General features: G+C 52.8%; 1 pseudogene; it reads left to right on the top strand.

The window, feature by feature from the left end:
* The first annotated feature begins 13,766 nt into the window (after window positions 1–13,766).
* LOC119445427 (uncharacterized) lies at window positions 13,767–20,785 on the top strand (annotated as a pseudogene).
* Window positions 20,786–21,056: the final 271 nt, after the last annotated feature.

Here is a 21,056-nt window from a genome sequence, read left to right as displayed (position 1 = left end):
ATCTACCATGGACTCATAATGAGACGAACTTGAACTCGGAGCTAGCTTTGAGCAAGTATAACTGCAAGAAGTTAAAGCCAGGAAACGTAACGGCAGCGACTGCGACTGCGGAGATTTCCGGAGAACAGCGGAACGTGAGTCATCATGACGTTACTTCTGACGTGGGAAGGAACGCACTAGAAAATAAAGGGGTAGCGAAGCAGACCTTCCGAAGAATACTGCCTCCGCTACCAAAGACTGACATCAAACTGATAATCAGGCCTAAGAAAGGACTGGTCCCTTGCGGAATTTCACCAACCATCAAGTGGCCCGAGCTGTCGCAGCTGCGTGCGGCAACTACGAAGTGTGCAAGGACGAAGACCTCCTTATAAGGCTTCGCAACCGCTCGAAGATCATCATTGTTAGCACACCCAGGAAGGAAGCCCTAACCTCTTGGGAAGAATTACCGAGCTGACCCTTGGCGGCAAGTTGTACCAGGTGATCGCGTACGTGGCAGCTCCGGACGGACTGATTCGTGCAGTCGTTCACGGCAGCAACGCGGGTACTCCACCCGAGGACCTTATGGTAGAGCACGGCACGGGCCGATTTTTTTAGCCCAGGCCCAGCCCGGGCCCGTTCTTACGTTGGGCTGCCCGCCCGAGCCCGACAAAAAGTTTTATGGCGAGACCCGGGCCCGGCCCGGGCCCGAAAATAATCTACGTTACCCACCCGGCCCGGCCCGCCACCCCCTTAACTAAGGCCCGAGCCCGGCCCGAGCCCGGCTCGAAACCGGCCCCAACCCGGCCCGAAACCGAAAAATATCACCGAATGGCATTATAAAAATAAAATAAAGAAGAGAATGAAAGTAATTTATTCTTAAGACATAAATACATGTCATATGCAATTATGAACACCATTTGAGCGGTCTGAGCGTATATACCAGCGCGCAAAGTAGTACGAATGTCATGAGTAAGACGCCGGCGGCGACATAAAAGAAGAAAAGGACGAAGTAAACGGAGCGTTCTGAACGGCGCGAGCGCGCGAGGCGCGTGACCCGAGGTATGGTCGAGGGAGAAACGGCACTGAGCGAGCATTATCGACGTGGCTCCAACCTTTCCCTTTCCCTCAAGAACCACTTATCATCATCCGGGCCAGGAAGGTCGCATCGCCAGCTCCGCTCTGGCGACGGGAGACTTGGGGGTCTGGCCGGGTCCGTGACGTTGGCCGTCCAAGGTGTGGCCGTCGACCTCGGCAAGTTCGAGGGAGGCTCCTGGACTGGCTGCAGCCTCTCACGGCAGGACCGGGCACCCCAGAGAGGATCCCTCTTCCACGGCAGACCGGCACGTTCGATGATCCCCGGAACGCCACGTCGGCACTCGGGAAAGGACCGAGACGGAAGCGGCGGCCGAGCACGTCGCTAGGCCTAACCCGTCAAGCCTTCCTGCCACGTCAGCAACAGCGACCGGGTTACCCAGGCTCCCGAGACGAGCGAGTTGAAGGACTGACTTCTATGCAGCACCGTTTATGCGAAGATCGGCGAAACAACCACATTGAAGAGTTGACAAGTCTCCGGCCGGGAAAATACGTGCAACGAGAACAACGAACTCAGTAAGAGCGTCTCATCCTAGTAGCGTCACAACAGTAGGCCAGAGTTGCCAGACTTTCGTAGAGAAAACGCTCAGAACTAACGGAGGCGAAACTTAGGGCATGTTTATTGCTTTGTTAGGTTGTACATTTGTTAACCTTTATTTGTTCATTGTGTTTTAGTTCAGTGCATTCTAGTTTGAATGAGTTTTTGGTTTGAGATTTTTGAGTTTGTGGTGGGATTAAAATCTGCTTGCTGTGTTGCCATGCGTTTCCCAATCCCATCTCTCATAACACCCGCACGCTCCCGAGATCAGTGACGAAAAACACACTACAACGAATGACCCGGCCGAGCATTATTGCCAGCAGTTTCCAACGGCGCGACCTTGACGGGGCCCAATCCTCTTCTATCGCAGAGCCACCATAGTATTTTCCACGTCGGGTGCCTCACTCCAGAGCATGCGCCGCCTCAGCCGCTCGTCCCACTCAACAGTATTCTACTACACTCTAGCCAAAGCGCAGCCACGACCGGTCATGAGCGCAGCGCATGGATGGAGTCAATGGAGAAAGAAAGCTTCTCGTTCCTTTACGGTGCAGCGTAATGCCCTGCGGCTAGGCGATCGGTTGAGAACATGCGTGCAATCATGGATGGACGCGTGACGCGTAATCAGCTGCGTGACGAATTATATCATCTAACCAGTCATCGTTTTACCAATTCGCTTTTGAAGAATCAGCAAGTCGCGAACGCGCTTACACCGCGCTGAAAACATTATTTACATTGATTCAGGCAATGAATACAATGGCATCCTTTGGGTTGAGGTGGCTTCGGTCTTTCTGGACTTTTACATTCTGTTCAAACAGCGCAAAATATGACGGAAGAAGAAAAATGTCGCAGTTTCGCCCGAAAGGCGAAGCATCAATTGCGACAGCAAATTAGTAGAGAGCTATTCGGAGTAGGGAGAGTAGTTTTATCGGCTGCATAAACTTGGACACATTCGCTTACTAACTGAATTAAGAAGCGTGGTGTTAGTGCGCACAAGCAAACATGAATAGATCACACTGAATGACCGCAGACAATGACTGTTAGGAAAATGCTAGGAATGCAATGACTGTTAGGAAAATGAGAATGCTAGGAAAATCTCGGACTGCGGTGATCACTTTCTACAAAACGGTGGTCCCGAGTTAGTGACTCAGTACGGAGGAGAGGAACCGTGTCACCTCTACCGGCCAATAAGGCAGATATGCTACGTGTGCCTCAAGGTGGGGCACCGTTCGGACGTTTGCCCAACACCAGAATTGCGTGCATGCCGACAGTGCGGACTGGGCAACCCTGAAACCGGACATACTTGTGGGCCTAAGTGGGCGCTGTGCGGGGAAGCGCACCCCACCGGTGCTCGCGAGTGCAGAGATCGTTTGAAAAAGGCGATCTCTGGCAGTAATGACCAGAAAATGGCGACGGGAACAATTACCGGCGCTTGCAACCATCAAATGCAAATAGCTTGCAACCATCAGCTTAAGACCGTTGACGGTTATAGTTTTCTGAAGTGAGAAAACAATAAAAATGTTTTGAAAAAAATTTTTTCCCATTTCTACAGCAGAACAGGGCCTCAACGACCCTTGTTCACAATTTTTCACGTGTTTCAAGGTCATCCATAAATAATTCGCTGAGTGCATTGAACTTACATAAGTTATTTCCTGTTTGATCGGGTCGATAATGCGTCAGTGCATCCCTATTACTAAAAAATGGCCGCTCTTTATCGTTGACATGTTAATGTTTTGAACTATACTTGAACATGAGATAACTAGATGTACAAAAGCTCTGTGCGAACAAAATTTATAAGGAATTTTTGTGCTTAATAAGTTTTAAATCTTCAATAAATCTTAATAAGATGTCATGCCTTTGTGAAGATTCTAGTACTATCGTCAATTAGGCGCATCATTTCTACTTTGGCGATGCATCTGATAAAGTTCGTCATGTAACGTTTGTCGAAACTTGAAAATATTTAAGACCAGGTTCATCAACCGCGTGGACTGAAGATTTCCGGTCAGGTTGCGTAAAGTACACCTCAGTTGATGGGAACCATTCTAGTTCTTTTCTTGTCACATTAATAATTGTCCCCCTTGGCAACGTTAATTCTTTCTTTCATCTCTCTTTATTTTTTGTATACAAGTCATTTTGCCACTTTAATTACACCGAAAACCTAAATCAGGCGGTTTTAGAATGTGTGTTTCGGTTACAAAGATCGCGCATACTCTTGATGAAACTGATGAAGATTTAGATTAGAATAATGGTGCTGTTCACCATTATACGCGTTTCTTAATACACACAGTCTGAAATTATCTGACTGTAAAGCTCGGTGGAAGCGATTGGCGGGCTCAGAGCAGCGTGTAGTTAAAAACAATATCGACTAATTTATTAGACCGTCATTATTATGAAGTACAGTACATATTTAATGCGCGTGTGACATATTGGTCGTGGTATAACCGTAGTCCATCACGGGAGGGAAATTCGCCAATAAAGATTTACGTTCGAGCGACGTAATAATACCAGTAGTCGCTCAGTACCAAGGCACCCTGAGCAAAACGTAACTGCGCAATTAGCGCGTAGGTACTACGTAACTACTTAACTATTACGCAGCTAGCAGTGGAATAACATAAAGAGCATAACAGCTCTAACATGCGTATGCGCAAACATATCAATGCAGAAAGGAGATGAAATGCTATCCGTGCGTCAATGATGGAAAAGCGCACTTGCTGACTGCTTTCGGAACACGTAAAAAACACCACGCGAAGAATTCGAATTTCTCCCCGCACTGATTATTGTGGTATTTCAAGTGGAAATGTCTTGCCGATCGTTTGCCGACTCAGTGCGAACCTTTAAATGTGCGCGAAATTGTGCTCTCTCTGCTCTCTTTTCATCCCTATATCCCCTCTTCCCCCGTGCAGGGTAGCAAATGGGACGTGCGTCTGGTTAACCTGCCTGCTTTTCCTCTCCTCTGTTTATATTTCTTTTCCAGTACTGATGTGCATACCGCAAGCGCATCCCGTATATTAAGGCGCCGAGATGCATTTTACCTCGTGATACCTTTATTGCGATAGCAATTATATGGACACCCCAGGAGAATTTCCGCCATCGGCGTCGGTGTCGCCATGATGTTTCGTATAAAGTCCAAGTACGATAACGTCGTCGCTGAGCACCGTATGCTGTATGTGCGAGTGAAAAAGTGCGAGGGTAAGCCGACGATGGTGGCTTAATCTCACGTGCGCAAGGGAGGGAAGCGGGGAGGTAGCGCGCCGTCTTCCATCGCGCGCAAGGCACCGTGGCGGAGGGGGGGGGGGAGAGGGGGGCGTTCCACTCCGGTGGCCGATGCGTAGGCACGGCCGCGCGGGCTGTATTTTGAAAGCGACCTGCGATGGGGACAGAGTGCGCCGAGTGCTGTTAGCTTCGTGTTCGCTGTTCTCGCCGCTTAGTTCGCGTTGAAGCGAGAGGCAGCATGAAGGTCAATTCGCCTGTTGCTGCTGCTGCTGCTGCTGCTGCCTGCCGCCTGCCGCCGCCGCCGCCGCCGCCGCCGCCGTGCTTCCTCACTCAAGCGTTTTGACACCGAATGTGTGAGATCGTCGAGGAAGATGTGTTCATGTTTGCTTGTGCGCGCGTGACACCATGCTTGTTCATTTAGCTAGTATGTCTATGTTTACAAGTTTATACGGCCGATAAAACTACTACCCTTACTTCGTACAGCTGTCCCCTAATTTGCTATCGCAATCAATGCTTCGCCTTTCGGGCGGAACTGCAACTTTTTTTAATAACACGCAACATCAAAGCTAAAACTAAAAATCAAACACACCCAAGCACACTGCGGGAAAAAATACTAATAAATATACAAACTAAAGCCTAATATACAAAACAAGTTCTACTTTGCGCCGACGCTCGTCCGTGGCGGCTAATTCTTCAAAGTCAGGCAACCCTGTCCTATCTCTGAGACCAACGCCTCCTCTAGAAAGATGCCTGCGGCGTCGCTCGCTCACCCATTGTAGCCGTCGCGCGTTGAGTTGCGGTCGGTTGTCAAGAGATGGCGCCAGCATCTACCCTATCTACGCAAGGGGTTGGGGTGGTGCTACGGTGTCTAGAGCCACCGTAGTGGTGCGGTGTCACGGCGGTAGCCGCGTCGGCGGCCATGCGGTGGTGTGCGCATGCGCGCATGTGTGTTGCAAGCGATCACCGCTACGATCGCTAGCTTCTACCCTAAGTGGAAAGGAGGAAAAGAGGAAAGGTAAGGGCAGCAGGTTTTTGGCCATTCCACCGTGTTTTTGGCGCACGCGGCAGGCATCTTTCTAGAGGAGGCGTTGCTGAGACGCTACGAATAAGTCACCTTGCTGCGCTCGTCGTTGCACGTTTGTCCGAGTCGGAAGCTCGTCGGCCCTTTTTCTCAGAGTTCAGCGCTCTCGTCGACTCTGTAGTCGTCTCTGCCTTGCCGTCGTCGTGTCGTCTCTTATCGGTGGTCAGCTCGTCGGTACTTCATCGGTGATGAGCTCGTCAGTGATTCTTCAGTGACGGCGTTCGGCGTTGCTTAGGCGCACCTGGATAAGCCTAGCGTCGGGATGCGTCGCAACTTCTTCATGAGTGCCGACGTGGCGTCCCGCGGAGAATCGAACATGCCGGTCTGCCGCAGAAGGGGGATGCTCTCTGAGGTGCCCGGTCCTGCCGTGAGAGGCTGCAGCCAGTCCAGGAGCCTCGCTCGAACTTGCCGAGGTCGACGGCCACACCTTGGACGGCCAACGTCACGGACTCAGCCAGACCCCCAAGTCTCCCGTCGCCAGAGCGGAGCTGGCGATGCGACCTTCCTGGCCCGGAGCCACGTCGATAATCCACCGACAGCGCCGTTCATCCCCCGATCACGCCTCGGCTCACGCGCCTCGAGAGCGCGTGCCGTTCCGAACACCGTGCTTCACGTGCTCCTCTTTTTCGCGCCGCAGGCGGCCTCTTACATATGACATCAGTACACCTTCAACGGTATATTACAACTCGTGCGTCACAACGACTTTCGCAATAAAAAAATGTATTTGATTTGAATATAAGCACATAAAATTAATACAGCCTGGGTCTTTTAAAGAAATCGACGCCTATTCAGCACACCAGCGGGGAAAAAATGCCATATGGTTCCGCGATGAGCTATAACAAAGATGGCTAGGTGAAAAAAAAAGAAACACAAAAGAACGAACGACACAACAAAGAGTGAGACTCCACAATGACCGGGAAGCCAAGTCGCAGTTATGGTGAACGCAGCCATTACTTCCTACGCAAACGAAGTAGGATTTTTTTTTTCTGAAGCCGAATCCATGAACTTGTAGCTACAATAGTAATAACAATAAACAAACACCCGCGGTGGCGCACAGCCAACGGTTACCAAGCGCACGCCAGACATTAAGGCATATCGCTGTTTAGTAACTAATACCAGATTCACAAGGCCTCTTTCGATTGCGATAGGGCGAAATCTGCATCGAAATTGTGGGGCGCCATTGGATCCCTCTCACAGCTTGCTCAACAAAGCCAAAAGCGACCAAGAAATTCGACGCCAATCAGCGTTGATCTCGATCGAAAGTCCGCCGCGTGACAGACTTCGCTTAAAAAGACAGAAAAAAGTAAAATCTATGAACACGTTTGCCCTTACATAGTCGATCTGTTATGGGTGCTGGAATGAAAAATACAGCGCATTTGGTATCGATTATACTACCGGAATTTCTTTTTTTCGTTGACTGAAAGCGAATTTAAACTCCTGTCCGGGTAAAATCAGAAAAAAATCAAGCCGAGAAACTTCCCGGTCAGACCGATTCGGCATAGCCAAGAACTTTTCCCTACCCCGTCACAGGCATTACGCGTAGCATGCGCCATGATCATCGCCAAAGACAGAAATTGAACGGACTAATCGAAAAAAAGAAAACAATCAAAACTGCATCGTTCTTTTGAAAAATTAATAATATTGAGCACACTAGCCCGAAATAAAGTTCTTCAGAGCTCCGCGATTATCTATAAAGAGAGTCGAGCGAGGCGAATTGACCAAACAAAACAACACAAAAACAGCACGTTCCACGCCGTCCGGGAAGAAGGCGCCCCCATAATAGAGAGTTTTAGCAGAGCGTTGCTTACGCTCCGCTCCGTTAACGTTTCCCTCACTGCGCTGGCTGCATGAAATGCGTTGATTTCGTTTATTTGACGCGCGCGTCTTCCAGAGACGCCGACCACGCGCTCTCAACGTAGCTGTAAAACGACAAAGCAAGACGCACCCTAACGCTCCGCTCAAACGTCGCCGCATAATATCGACATCTGCCATTACGATCCACAAAACCGATGCGCCTAGCTTGTTTTGCACACCGAGCGAGTCCGCGAGCATGGCCGCGCAGCGCCGCAAACAAACAAACAAACAAAAACAAAACAATCAACGAGCTCGGTGGGGCGCGCGAACACTTACCAAAAGTTACCAAGCGCACGCCGATTATCCCGCGCGAACCGTCATCTCAATTTCCGGCAAAGAAGGGTAACGCATAGGAAGCGCTAAGCTGCCAAGTTGGCGAAGACACCACGACGCTTAGCTGAAGAGCAAAGTCCGACGCTCTTCGCCGCGGGTGGTTCTTCCTTTATTTTCAGCGCTGCCGCCGTCACCTGTGAGCTGTAGAAGATGTCGCCCATAGTGCCTGCAAAGTAGTCGAGGAGCAAGTGATGCACTTTGACTTGAACAAAGGTCGGGGACCGTTTATATGGGCGGAGCTCTCCGCTCACCTGTCTCTCGTTAGAGCGGTCAAGCTAAAATGACGTCTTCTGGAACGCCAGGCAGCAGACGACGTATTTTTTCCTCTCGCTCAATCGCACACCTTGAACCTGCGCCTCTCGCTCTCTCTCTGCTTTCTGCTTGCTTTCACAAGTGGCCAAGCTGACGGCAGTGTCGTGTGTGTGACTGGCTCGAGCGTTCGAGGTGATCGGACGTGTCTTTCGGAGCTTTCGCGTCTGCCGGAGACGCTGTGGCGTCCCATGCAACGCTCCCTTTTATACTACGTCCTGATGCATTCTTGCAACTGTGAGTGGACTTCGCCGAGGAATTGAGCTGACTGTCTCGTTTCGACGACCTCGCCTCGCCGGCTGCGCCCGACTCCTTCATGCGTGCGGACGTGCTTGCACATCGCTCCGGCGTTTGCAGCACGAGCCTCGTCGCTCTTCGACGTCGTGTGCTGCCGCGCCGGGTTTGTGCGTCCAACCGCATTGCGTCGTGCGTGCCATAGGATTGTTCCCCTGCCCCACGTCCACGTTTCTCTTTCCCACTTCGAGCGACAAGACATCGGGATGACACCTGCTCCACGCACGGGTGCGGTGCTTTCTGCATGTGCCACGTGTGTTGTGTTTGTGTGCGCGTGTCTTGTGTTTGTGTCCGCAGTGGGAAATGCACTTCTCGTGACCTGTTTTCGTGCTCTGTGTTTCTACCGTGCCTCATGAGTTTCCGCACACCGGGAGGACGCCCGCCGCGCGCGGGTCACCGTCGTCACGCCAGCACGTAGTTCGTGACACTCGAGCCGACGACTCTTCAGGAGTTCCGTGCAAGAGAAAAGCTCGAGAACCGTGCAGCGCACATTGCCGACGAGTGGCTGCGTAAGCAAGCCACCATTACGCTGCCGGCGGACCCTGCCCTGCCTGTGGCTGTGCTCGGCAGCACTGCGGCACCGGCAATAGTTGCGGAGCCTCCCCAGGCGAGCCCTTTCTCGCTGGTGCAGGACACCGTCCTTGCTGAGAGGGTTGCCGCTCCACTGCCCTCTTCAGACGACGAGGAGGACATGGACTCCTCGCGCTCGCGGAAACGCCCCCGCGAAGCGGAGTGCGAGGAGGACGAATCGGCCTGTCCTCGCAAGCAACCACCTTGCTCGGAGGCTCACTTATCACCAGTCACTCGCTCGGAGCGGACGGACGACAGCAGCGCCGTCTTCCGACTCCCGGGACAGATGATCACCACATCGTCCCTGCCCCCCGCACAGGATGGTGCTCGTCCCGAAACGCCGGCGCTGCTTACGCCCACGGACGCTCGCGCTTCGCCAGCTGATAGTGGCGATGGCGAGCTCCCTCCCACGTTGTCTGCTACCACAGACGCTCGTCACCCGATCGGATCGGTCCCGATGGTGCTCGCGGATTCCACGCCACCCGACTCGAAGCTGCACGGCTCTGCCCATCCGGCGGCACAGTTCCTGAAGGGGTCCCCCCGCCACACCTCTGCACAGCAGAACCAGGGGAAAAAGAGGACGAAGAAACAGCAGAAGTCGAAGAAATCTGCTAACACTTCAGAGGCTTCTTCCTCACGGGTTGCTGCTGACCCACGCCACGCACCAGTGAGCCAGGTCACCCCCAAAGCGGTGCAGCACGCTGCCCTCGGCGTCCAAGAACCACCCTCAGATGGGTTCGAACTGGTTCGTTCCAAGGCTGACCGGCGGCGCACGAGGGCCCTGGAGAATGCTGCCCTGCCGGTGAACCCTAAGGTGGTCGGCACGGTGCTTTTCCGTCCTTCGGCACCCGGTGGAGCCTTCCGTTGTGCGCGACGCCTCGTACTCGCGGCAGCGCTTTCAGCGCGTCCCGGTGTCGCTGCGGTGAGGGTGAACAACAAGTGCAACATCATGGCCGCCGACACCACCACCCGGGCGTGCCTGGAGGAGCTGATGACGGTCACCGAGCTCCACGGAATCCCGGTTACCGCCCGTCTGCCGCCTGAGCGTGGGGTGAGCACCGGCTTCCTGCATGGGGTGGACGGAGAGCCTGCAGACGAGGACCTCCTGAGGGCCATCGAATCCACCGTCCCGGTGGTGTCTGCAACCAGGCAGGGCAACACCATCACTATCCGTTTCGCCGGGCCGGTCCCCCCTGAACACGTGAGCCTCTTCGAGCTCTGGTTCAGGGTAAGGCCGGCCAGGCCACGCCCACTGCAGTGCCGGCAGTGTGGTCGTTTCGGTCACGTGGCGGAAGCCTGTAGGTGGCCGACGGGCTGCATTGGCTGCGGCAAGAGCCACGCCACAGGGTCCCCTTGCCAGACGGTCCACTGTGTTAACTGCGGTGGGCCACACACTGCAGACACCCCCGACTGTCCCATGTGGCAGCAGGAACGACGTGTGGACACCATCATGGCCTCCTCCATCACAGCACTCTCCAGGCGTGCGGTCAGAGCCGCGGTGCGTGAGGAGAGCAAGGTGGAGCAGGCCTTCGCACCTCCGGCGCGATCGTTCGCGGGTGTGGTGAGGGGTGCCCCCGCTCCCTCGCGGCGCCCAGTACCAACCCCGCGAGCCTCCCGCCGCCGGGTGCCAGAGACTGCTGTGGCCTCCACTACCACGCCGCCAGATGCCCCCATGGCCCAGACTACGGTGGACCAGCTGGTGGCCAATCTCCTGCTGACCATGCAAGCAGTCAGCTCTTTGCTGCCTGCTGAACATCCACTGAGAGCCATCTGCCTGCAGGCAGTGGCAGCCCAGACCACAGCCAACCACCATGGCTGATCCGCATAGGGTGAGGAATGGTCGTCGCCGCCCCAGTGTCCTCCAGTGGAACACCAACTCCCTGCGGCGGCGACATGCGGACCTCTCCCTACATCTCATGCAGAGCGAGTACGATGTGCTCGCTCTGCAGGAGGTGTACGTAGCTGCTGAGGAACTGCGCCTCCCTGGCTATGTGGGTTACAGCAGCCGAACCTCCTGTGCACGGGCGGATTGCCATGCAGTGCCTTGCCTCGACGACAGCCATAAGCAGGGCGCACCTCGTTGCGCTGTGTACGTGAAGAGGGAGCTCCTTCAGGCGGAGGTGAGCGTGGCAGACCTTGTCAGCGGCCCCCTCGAGTGCTGTGCTGTTCGAGTGCGCCTCGAGGGTACCGACACCACAGTGGCCTCGGTCTACATCAGGCCGGGCTAGCCGTGGGATCCTGCATGCCTGCGGCAGCTAGCCCACCGTCTGGGTAGGGAGTTCCTACTTTGCGGGGACGTCAACGCCCATCACACGGCCTAGGGCAGTAGACGGTGCTGCCCACGAGGGAAGGAGCTGCAGGGCGTTCTCCAGCAGCTGGGCCTGCAGATCCTGAACACCGGTCTACCTACGTTCCTCCGACGCTCTGGCCGGGAAGTCCGCTCGGCCATTGACATCAGCGTGGCCACAGAGGGCTATCGGTACTCCTGGGCACCACTCCCGGACACCTGGGAGTCTGACCACCTGCCTCTCCTGCTCTCTCCATTCCAAGGCAAGACACCTAGGAGTCGGGAGTGCCACATCGTGGACTGGCGGGCCTTCAGACGACTTTGCCATCAGGACACCTCCGGCGGAGACTTCCTCCAGCTGGTGGTCGACAGCGCCAGGGCCGCAACTGTCACCACGACAGCACAGGTGGGCCAGGCGGTTCCAGACCTGAGGCACCTGGCCCTGCGAGCGGAACGGCGCCGGGTGGAGCGCCAGGCACTGCGCACTGCCCGGCCGGAGCTTTGGACCAGGTACCGCCGCGTGGATGCCGTTTGCAGACGCCATGCAAGGAGACGCCGGCTCCAGACCTGGGAGGGTGTCTGCTCTTCTATAAACCGCACCCAGGATGGTCCCCGTGCGTGGCGCCTGCTGAAGTGCCTGCTGATGGTTCCACAAGCCACACGTCAGGTGCTGTCACTTGCCGTGCACCTTGAAATCAGCGCTGCTGTCCTGGCCGAGCTCTTGGCAGATCGGTTTGCCGCCAGAATACCTGCCCTGCTGGCCACACCACCACCGGCTGTTGCTCTGCCATATCCTGAGTCCTGCCATCATCCAGGATGGGTGGCTGCACAGATCCAGGAGCTGTGTAGCGAGTCCATCCGGATTCACGAGCTGGAAGCAGCACTCAGCAGGACCAAGCGCCGGAGCACGCCTGGAGCTGATGGCATCACGTTCCAGATGCTGCGGAATCTGGAGCAGGCCAGTCGTGAACGGCTCCTGGAGTTCTTCAACGACATCTGGAGCACAGGAGACATACCAGAAAGCTGGCGAGCGGCAGTGGTGAAGCCTCGGAAGCCTGCCACAGCACTGTCTTCCTACAGGCCGGTCTCCCTCACCCCTGCGGCCTGCAAGGTGCTGGAGAGAGTGGCCCTGGCGCGATTGGAGTGGATTGCGGCGCAGCTGCAATTCTTCCCAGAGCAACAGTCGGGCTTCATGTGCTACCGCTGCACGGCGGACTCAATCGCGAACGTCGTCGCCACTCTCGAGGATGCCAAGGCCTGCGGGGACGTGGCCATGCTACTGCTGCTGGATGTGGAGAGTGCTTTTGACGGCCTCCCTCATACAGTCGTCGAGGCTGCCATGGACGGACTCGGCATCATCGGGTGCCTCCGTGGCTTTCTCACCGCATTCCTGTCGGGAAGGACCTTCCGTGTCCGTGTTGGAAGGGAGCTGAGCGAACCCAGGGACATAACAGCAGGTGTCCCACAAGGGTCAGTGCTCAGCCCCTTCATTTTCAACATGGCACTTGCAGGATTGCCGGCATCACTCCCAGCCGCCGCCCGATTCCCGGCCCGCTGCTCCATCTATGCAGACGATGTGGCACTCTGGGTACGGGGACCGAGGCCGTCGATTCCAGCCATCAGGAGGTCGCTACAGGAGGCCCTGGATGCGGTCGTCTCCTACCTAGGAGGCATTGGGCTCAGGGTCTGTGCTGCCAAGACGGAGGCCCTCCTGATACACCCGGTGGCCTCGGCACGTCTGTACGTCAAGCAGCTGAAGGTTGGTGCCAAAGCACTACCATGGAATCCGGTCGTTAGGTACCTGGGGCTCACCATCGACCACCGGCTTACTTGGATTCCAGCTTCCAAGGCGACCATGACCAAAGTGTGCCGAGTCCAGGGGGCTATCAGCAAGCTTCAGCAGCATGGTCGTGGATGCACCACAAAGTGGGCTCTGCGGCTTAACCAGGCCGCAGCAACATCTGCTCTCCTCTACGCCCTCCCATTGGTGAACCTGTCTCCAGCCAGGAGATGCCAACTGGAGGGACTGCACAGGGGTGCCGTGAGGACCATTCTGGGGCTCCCCAAGTATTCCCCAGTAGCAGCAACACTCGCCGAGGCCAACGAGTGGCCTCTCTCTCCGAATGCTCCAGCGAGCGCTGGGACACGTGGACCGGCTACACCGGACACCTGATGGCAGGGCCCTCCTAGAACGGCTTCGCAGCCTAGCATCGTCACGGATGGGAGGGCTCTGCCTTCTCTACGAGCAGATGGTGACTCACCCACTAGTGGCGGTTCCCTCACCACCACCACACCACCGGCCACCGGAGGTCCACCTCTCCCTCGATGGGGCTACAAAGCGTGGGACACCTGTGACCGCTCTGCAGCAGGCAGCATCCTGAAAACTCCAGGAACAACTGGAGGGTCGGCTGCAGGTGTTCACCGACGGATCTGTGATGCCGTATGGGTCAGCAGCAGCGGCGTGCGTCATCCGGGCCAGAGCCATCAGCAGGCAATGCCGTCTGCCGTTCCCAGCGAGTTCGACAGCAGCGGAACTGGCGGGGCTTCACTTGGCGGCTGACCTCCTGGCTGAGGACCCTCCTGCACGGCCGGTTGCTGTGCTATGCGACAGCAAACCGGCGCTGCAGTCCCTTTCCAACTGCCATCGAGTTGGACTGACGGGGTCCCTCTTGGCCGCGAAGTTCTCGGCGCTCGCCTCCTCCGGAGTGTCCGTCTCCTTCCACTGGCTGCCCTCCCATGTGGGCATAGCTGGTAACGAGGAGGCGGACACCCTCGCTAAAGCTGCCCACCACCCAGGAGTCACATTCACTCGATCAGTGGCGGCTTCAGACTACTCGAGGCCACGACTGAAGCAGCTTCTACTGGCGATCCACCCCAACCCGAGGGTGGCAAATGGCAAGGGACCCAAGCTGCTCCCCGAGTCTGGCCTCACCAGGCGAGACAGAGCCAGCCTGCTGCGACTCCGGACTGGCTGCATATGGACAGCAGCTAGGCTTCATGCCAAAGGCCGCAGCGCCTCCCCCTCGTGCCGACGATGCGGTGACACCGAGACACTCGAACACCTCCTCTGCGCCTGTCCAGCCCTAGCACAGGAACGTTCGAAGGTCATCCGAGCCTATAGACTGCAGGGACTTCTGCTGACTCACTGACCAACCTGCTGTTCCCATCCCGCTACCATCTCCCCGCACTACACAGCCTCGTGGAGTTCGTGGAGGCGAGTGAGATAGCAGCATACCGCTGAGCGTACAGTGCCCTTGCCGGTCCCTGCCGCCTCTGCTGCAGCAGAGGCGGCAGGGGCTCGTCCGCACATGGGTAGGCATGCCTACCCATGTGCGGACGAGCCCCCTGAACTCTCTTCTCTTTTTCTTTACCTCCTACTCCCCCTATCCCCTACGACGCTGCGCCGTGCTCCCTGATGGGCTGCAGAATTAAGCGCCTCTTCCTTATGTATAATAAACACCTCCCCAGTGTCTTGTGCAGATGAAGCTTCCTACAGCGGCGTTGGAACGCCGAGCGTTCCGCGACTGCTCCCGCTCCCGGCGTTGCCATGGTAACGGAACGCTGACTTCTTTCGCATTGCTTTGGCTTGTCCATCTGGACGCGAGAACGACGAACGTGCCACCGAGTGGCCTAATTATAGTGGTCGAGGTCATGACCGTCGTTGCGCCTTGAAGGAAGGAATTTTCAAACGAGACGCGCGACTGGCGTTTTACAGTGTAGCCTCGAAAAATTCTGCCCATTCTTCGAGCAGCATGCGTCTGCCTTTGAGGAACGTGCAATGTGTGTTCAGAACAATTTAAAACGAGAAAAAAAAGGAAATACTGTTTGTAACGCTACCAGTGTTATTTGCTTTGTCAAAAACTTTCATGCTCCGCGAATTTTTACCAATGGTATAAAGACGCAAAACTGGCGCGCCGGATAGTAATACAGTTCAGCTGCACGCAACGTCGCCTGCGCTGTGTAGACGAGCAACGTGTTTCATAGTATCGCTGCCTCTGATTTTAGCTTTGATGTGCGCATTGTATTACCGCTCTGAACAGTGTAGGCAAAGCCAGAATGAGAAATTTGTTATTGTCGTCTAGTCAGAAGACACGAAAGGCTCAAGTCAATTTTCTAGCTTGGCGATTGGTCACATTTATCGGTATAAACGCGGCGCTTCATCCCATAGCAATAAAGACGTAGATGAATATTTTCCACGCATAAAACACTACTTCAATGGTTTTATATACGGTATATGGAAACGTGTTTACGCGATCTTTAGCGAGTTATAATGTTTCAATTTCGAGAAATCGAGCTGATGTGTTTTATTGCTTGGCATGGCAGCATTTTGTCTGCTTCCAGAAGGAGGGAGATGGCTTCATCTGCAGATTTAATTAGCAGTCATTGCACCACCACGCAGAAACATTTGCAGGGAAACATTTGCTCGCACATTTGATGACAAGCTTCAAGGAGGATGACTTCAGTGAGCGCCATTTTTCACGCGAATTAAAAACGCGGCAGCCATTGTACCTTCCACTGAATGCCGAGTCCAGCGGCCGTGACGCAGAACACACGAGCTGACGATATCAGCAAGCGTTTAGGTGTAGAAAACAAAGTTATCGTCGCCATTTACGCAGGCTTTATTAACACCTCGTTCCTGGGCTCTCTCCGCATTATCAGAACAGCTTGCTTTCTTAATCACCTGTTGTGATCGCAGTCCGAAAGAATGATTTGTTTTATCATTTTTTGCATCACTTTAAGGTAGGAGGGAGCACCTGGCAGAACTGATGTTCTTGGAAGTGTCGCTCGCACTCAACTGATCTCGGCTGCAGATGCTTGTCCGCTCGATGAACGGCCAGTTGCCATTTCCTAAAAAGGCCAGGGTCTTTCGGGACCGAAAAACAAGGCGAGTTTAGGCCTCTTTCTCAAAGATTTAGAACCCGACTTGCAGGTTCGGAGCGAAGCAGTAAGTGTCCTTTGGTGGAACAACCTCGTCGGTCATTTTTCCGGCCAGAATCATTCCGCATCTCCCAGGAACTTTCAAGCAGTATGAGAGACCCGGAGCTCTTCACCTTTCAAATTGACACTAACAGATGACATACAACTATTCCAATACGGGCTTTATTTTTTTCGCGCCGTCTGCCACCTGTAGCAGACGACGCGCGCTGCGGAACGGTTATACTGACCGCAGCGCAAATTTTGCGTCGTGACGCGGAGAAGCAGTGAACTGCGCTCCAGACACATCTACCCACCTAGCCACCGTACCAATGACTTCCCGTTAAAAAAATGATTTTGTGGCTAAACGACATCAAAAATGCCGCATATTTGTCGAACATTTTGCAGGCAGGGGTGGCGACAAATTTACAGAAAATGCGTTATTCCGAATAGCAGCGTTCGTCCAAGGACAACTAGACAATTGAAGTTTATAGTTTGAGTAACTTTGGGGGAATTAAGGGATAATGCACTGACGAATTTCGAAGTGTGTGAGGTAATTAAGTGCTGAATGAAAATTGCTAAGCGCTCGTTTTTCTGCCTGTTTGCAGGCTTCATATGAAACGCTTATCAAGTTTGTCTTCTCCCCTGAGAGAAACCAAAGTGGCAGCAATAACGTATTTCGACAGAATGTGGGTCATAATATGTGTTAGAAGTTAGAAGTGTGTAGGTAAGTTAATATGTGTTAGAAGTTAGAAGTGTGTAGGTAAATAAGGTGCTTTGGAAATTATCACTGAATACTTATTGTCTTTCTATTTTCGTGCCTTATGCGAGGCTCGTGCATGCTTTTTTTCCGATCTCCTCTGTGGAATGAACGGAGAACGTTGTTAAGATTTGGTTGAAAATGGGGAGAGTCTTGTGGCTGATGTACGGTGGAAGTCAAAACTGTAGGATATCTGCAACCGTCGTATAAAGCCACCTATACAAGCGTTTCAGTGCTTTTAGGCTTATCATACGAACCCCATAGAAAGTTTATGCAAATGTTATGAAATAACTGAATGCGTCACAATATCGAAATTTTAAAGAAAGAGAGTACGTTTTAGGTTTCGCATTGAAGCAAAGTTTTAAGAGCGTGAGATAAATACGGACTTTGAAGAAAGTTCTTTAGGAGAGTACTCGAAAGCGTTATACGACAGTTTTTGGTAATGTTTTCCTGTGTACTTGGAGAACTGTTGAGGACGCAAAATTCAAATGAAGTGAAGATGGAGGCTACCTCACAGGAGACGTATCGAGGAAGTTTGACATTTCTGTCTCAATTTCGAGCGTTGACAACAGTTACGGAATTCTCTTTTCCTTCCTAATAAAGGAGTTACGAGAGGTGCTTGGTCGGTTTTCTCGGTCTCCTCACTGAACTAAACAAGGCCCCTTCTTTATATTTGATATAACAAGGGGCGGTGCTGTGGGTGATGTATGATAAACATTTCAGCTCCGTAGGGAATTTACAGCCTCAGCAAGAAATTAGTTATACAAGCGTTCCAGTCGTGTTGCGATCCACGTATCAAGCTTGCTGATGTCATCAACGAAATGAACGTACCAAAAAGTTAATACTTTAAGCCAATAGAGGAATATTAAAGTATGACGTGTGGGCAGAGTTTCGTGAGCACTTGTTAAATATGGGCTTTGCGAAAAATTGCTTAACAAATGTTTGAAAGCGTAATGCGACCGTTATCTGCACTATATAACAGAGTCCTAAGAGGACTGTGTACTTCTTTCTGGGGTTTTACGTGCCAAATCGAGTTCTGATTATAAGGCACGCCGTATTGCAGGTTTCCAGAATATTTTTGATCAGGTGGGGTTCTTTAACGTGGATTACAGCGCAAACACACGGGCGCTTTTGCATTTCGCCACCATCGAAATGCAGCCGCCGCGGCCGGGATTCGATCCCACGATCTCGTGCTCAGCAGCGCAACGCCTTAGCTGACTAAGCCACCGCGAGAGTGGTGAGTTGATGTAAAACGTTACCTTGCGCGCACCACTGCTGTTTGTCTGCGTAGTCCACAGAGCACACGGGAAGACGTGTTTGCTTGGAGCATTGTTGTTCTTAATCTCTGAGAGGGTTGAGCATTATCATCGCCTCACGTGGCACATCGCATCGTCGCACAAGTGTTACACTTTATTGGAGTTATGCGGCTGTGCGTTATTCAATTATTAATTATATTTGTATGTATACTCGTACATTCGCGGTGTTCACCATGTTTCGCTGCATAGAGAAGACTCTCTGCGCGACGCCTCTTTCGGGGCCTCGACACTGAGCGCAGGCTTTGGAGCCATGGTGTGTGTTTACGTGCTTCTTCTGCATACGTGGCCAACACGCTGTTTAGACGCCAGCTCAAAGCGCTCTTTTCAGTCTATGGACGACTGTAAAGTGTACACTGTCACAGCCCAACACGCGACCTCCACAGCCCATGCACCTGAATTTTACCGCGAAGCTTTGTACCTCTCGTTGGTCGGAGAATTTTGTGGCGTAAACACAAAACTCCATACCTCATACCAGCTGTGCGATAGCTTCGCCGTGCTGGGGGAGAGAGAGCTGAGAGAGAGTGAAAGCAGAGCATAAAAATAGCATCGCGCAGCATATCGGATGCGAGGTGGAGAGGAGTGGAAAATTTGTAGTAGGACGCGTAGAGCTGCTGCCGACGCCGATCGCGTTTCCCCGCGTTCGCGCCGAACGCGCCTGGTGTCCGTGGCTGCTTTTTGTGTGTCCAAACATTAAAAAGAAAATCAAAATACAATGGGGAAGCCCGCACCACCAGAAGATAGGTACGGGAGGCGTGAGTGCCAATAGTAAAGGAAATAAAAAGGGGATGCATCAGCATCCCAAAGGAACTTGAAAGAAAAGCCAATTATTAAAAGAAAGAGCGGAGGCAAGCCTGAAGTATATGCCTGCACAAATGGGCATACATACGCCTTTGAAGCTAGTTTTAAGAGGCGGCACAAAGTGTTGAAGCTGGCTCATAGGAATTAGTAGTCAAGAAGGCGCCGGAAGCTCCGAAGCTCAAGCAGGGGAACCTAACAGCCTCCCAGGGCCACCCTGGCCCTGGGAGTAACAACCTGCATCGTCCAAGTAACAACCTGCCTTTTTCCAGATAACGTCGGCTGTCCTGTGATGTCGCTGCCGTGCTTGCTTCAATCTTTGTGGGCGTAGCTCGGCGAGCATCTCTGCTGCAAGCCCTCTTTGTCCGGATCACGCCGCAGTCTTCATCAAGCGCCACCGTCGAAGAGCCAGCTATAAAGTAGTGGAAATCGAGGCCTGCTTTCACATTGGCGGCAGCATCGAAGACCCATCGTCCAAGTAACAACCTGCCTTTTTGCAGGTTAGTATTTTTATACTTCGTACTTTTTCCCTATTCCTGATGCTGCTGCTGATGCCAAATTGTGACCATGTCCTGCAATGTGATATGTGCCACTTGTGAGCTAACGCTTACTGTTTTAGACTCTAACATTGAATGTAGTGACTGTACTTTTAAATTTCACATCGGAAAATGCTCAGGAATCTCGGACACGACAATTAGGTCAAAGGGAGATGCATACCGCCTGGCTTGGCGCTGCACGTCTTGTAGAAGACAGAAATTACGTGTGCAACCCAACAAATCTAGTGAGGATTCTGACGCGCAAGACGTGTGGCAGTTGTTAATGACAACGGAGAGCTTGACCAGCTGTTGCCACTCCGAGAGGTCGTTGAAGGCATTGAAGATACTTTACAATTTCTGAGCGAACAGTACGATGAACTGCAACAACTAACAGAGCGAAATGAAAATAAGACAACCGAAAGGCTTGAAGGAAACGAGATTGACGTCATTCAGCTGCAAGCTGAAATTGACCAACTTGAATGGAGGAACCATCGCTTAAACCTGGAATTTCATGGGATTCAGTACTCTGAAAAAGAAAACCTGCTCGGGAAAAGCTAAACAAAGTAGCCATGAAGCTCGAACTTCCACAGCTCTCAGAAAATGACGTTGTTTCAGTTCACCGGCTACCGTCAAAAAAAGAAAAGATACCGGGTTTAATCTGTCGCTTCGCGAAACAAGCCGATAGGGACCGCTGGTGGAAAAGCAGAAAGAAGTTGCGTGAATCGAAAGACGATGTATTCATGCTTGAAAATGTGACAAAAAGGACCCGTGATTTACTCTTTGAGACAAAGATATGGGCGAAGCGAGCGAACTACAAATACGTGTGGCATAGCAACAGCCGTGTTCTTGTCCGAAAAACAGACGGTGAACGAGCAGTGGCTGTTTCTACCGCGAGGGATCTTGATAAGCTCGCTTAAACAGTTCTTGATAACGATGACTTGTGCAAGTGGGAGAGTTGTACATTGCCACAAGTATTCAGTCAGCATTTAGGTAAAAAATTTCTGCAATCCTTTAAATGCTTTCATCTGAACATCCGCTCAGTCTCAAATAAAAAAACGACCTCTACTTGTTTTTTGAACAGCTAGGGCAATCATTTGATACGATACTGTTAACAGAAACATGGTCAATGAACGATACAGATATTTTCCGTATCCCAAATTATAGTACCTTCTACTTAAATCGGTCATA

This window comes from Dermacentor silvarum, chromosome 1, assembly GCF_013339745.2.
Source record: "Dermacentor silvarum isolate Dsil-2018 chromosome 1, BIME_Dsil_1.4, whole genome shotgun sequence".
NCBI classification, from domain to species: domain Eukaryota; kingdom Metazoa; phylum Arthropoda; class Arachnida; order Ixodida; family Ixodidae; genus Dermacentor; species Dermacentor silvarum.
Note: the sequence above shows the minus strand (reverse complement) of the source record. Positions and strands in the feature narration are given on the sequence as shown.